The sequence below is a fragment of the Delphinapterus leucas genome, chromosome 2 (assembly GCF_059928025.1).
Source record: "Delphinapterus leucas isolate spDelLeu-1000000601 "Yukka" chromosome 2, BTC_Dleu_Yukka2, whole genome shotgun sequence".
Classification (NCBI taxonomy): Eukaryota; Metazoa; Chordata; class Mammalia; order Artiodactyla; family Monodontidae; genus Delphinapterus; species Delphinapterus leucas.
The window spans coordinates 117,186,695-117,188,928 of record NC_143130.1 but is presented as its reverse complement, the minus strand read 5'-3'; the positions used below and the strand labels follow the sequence as shown (position 1 = coordinate 117,188,928).

Here is a 2,234-nt window from a genome sequence, read left to right as displayed (position 1 = left end):
TTTTTATGGTTCTATATAAATTTTAGGATTATTTGTTCTAGTTCTGTGAAAAATGTCATGGATAATTTGATAGGGGTGGTATTAAATCTGTAGATTGCTTTGGGCAGTATTGCCATTTTAACAATGTTAACTCTTCCAACCCAAGAACATGAGATATCTTTCCATTTCTTTAAATCCTCTTTAATTTATTAATGTTTTTATAGTTCTCAGCAAATAAGTCTTTCACCTCCTTGGAAAGGTTTATTCCTAGGTATTTTATTTTCTTAGTGCAATTTTAAAAGGTATTTTTTTTACATTCTTTTTCTGATATTTCATTGTTAGTGTAAATAAATGCACTGATTTCTGAATGTTAATCTTGTATCCTGCTACTTTGCTGAATTCATTTATTAGATCTAGTAGTTTTTGTGTGAAGTCCTTAGGGTTTTCTATATATAGTATCATGTCATCTGCGAATAGTGACAATTTTACCTCTTCCCTTCCAATCTGGATAAAAAACAATGGTTAGATGCCACTAAGTAGGTAGAAATGCCTTAACCATATGCATGTTGTCAGGCCCAAGGGCCTCTTCCATTGTTGTCAAGGGGAGTGCTAACCTTGTCTCCTTTTATACAACACTGGAATAGAGAATTTTTTGATGAAATGTTTAGCTGACAGCAATTGACTGAGGTATAATTCCTGAACAGCACAACTAACCTTCTGGAATGAGATTTAAAGTAACAGCATACACTTTCTTCTGATGGACTGTATTTTAAAACCAATGTGATATTGCCCTTACTTTGGGAAATATTTCCAAAAAGCTATGAAATAGATCTTCAAAAATTTTATACATATGCAAACACAAATATTGTTCCAAAATTGTGTGTGTGTGTATGTCTGTGTGTCCATGTAGGCACAAAGGATTCACACTTTAAGTCAGACTGTCTTGGGTATCTTGCTAAAACCCTTTCCCACTAGTCTTAGAAAATTTTAACCAGGGAGCCTGAGGCAGCATGACTTATGGTGGTGAGGCAGAGTAATGTTTTGAGATACTCACCTGAATTGTTTGCTGAATATTTTTTTCCTCTCCTGAATTTTAATTAGGTAGGTCTTGTTTTATTATCCAGTCTGCCATTCTGTGTCTTTTGATTGGAGCATTATTCCATTGACATTTAAAGTAATTATGATAAGTATGTATTTATTGCCATTTTAAACCTTGTTTTCCATTTGATTTTGTATTTCTTCTTTGTTCCTTTTTTTTTTTTTTTTTTTTGCTTTTCCATTTTGTAGGTTGATGGGTTTTTTTAAAAATTGTGCTTGAGTTTCTTTCTTTTTGGTTTTTGTGAATCTTTTATATATTTTTAATTTGTGATTAGCCTGGTTTTCAAGTATGTTAACCCATAACTATATCTGCTTGCTTTAGACTGATAGTCATATAAGTTCAAACACATTCTTTTTTTTTGGCTGTGTTGGGTCTTCATTGCTGTGCGTGGGCTTTCTCTAGTTGTGGTGAGTGGAGGCTACTCATCGTACTGGTGCGTGGGCTTCTCATTTCAGTGGCTTCTCTTGTTGTGGAGCACAGGCTTTAGGTGTGTGAGCTACAGTAGTTGCAGCACCCTGGCTCAGTAGTTGCGGCACACAGGCCCTAGAACACGCGGGCTTCAGTAGTTGCAGCATGTGGGCTCAGTAGTTGTGACATGCAGGCCCTAGAGCGCTCAGGCTTCAGTAGTTCTGGTGCACAGGTTTAGTTGCTCTGCGGCATGTGAGATCTTCCCGGACCAGGGATCGAGCCCGTGTCCCCTGCATTGGCAGGTGAATTCTTAACCACTGCACCACCAGGGAAGTTCCCAACACATTCTAAAAGATCTACATTTTCTTATTCCCCTCACCTATGTTTTGTGATCTTGATGTCCTATTTTACATCTTCATGTTTATACTTTTGCTGTTCGTTGTAGTTATAATTGCTTTCAGAATTTTTTTGATTTTTTTTTAAAGTCTATGTACTAGCTTGTTTAAGTGATCTTCAATCCTTTTAAATATTTGCCTTTTGTATTGTGATTTTCCCTTTCCTATAGAATCTTGCTTCTTTTCTATTTAGAGAAGAACTTTCACTCTTTCTTTCAGTTTTAGTATTGCTGTATTCTTTTAGTTTTTGCTTCTCTGAGGAATTCTTTATCTCTCCTATTCTAAGTGATAGTCTTGCTGGGTAGAGTATCCTTGGTTTCAGGTTTTTCCCTTTCAGTACTTTGAATATATTT

General features: G+C 35.6%; 1 non-coding gene across 1 annotated transcript; it reads right to left on the bottom strand.

Annotated features, from left to right (window-relative positions):
* Positions 1 to 489: 489 nt before the first annotated feature.
* Positions 490 to 615, bottom strand: LOC115803682 (U6atac minor spliceosomal RNA). Its single transcript, XR_004024453.1, has one exon. It is a non-coding gene; the product is annotated as a U6atac minor spliceosomal RNA (small nuclear RNA).
* Positions 616 to 2,234: the final 1,619 nt, after the last annotated feature.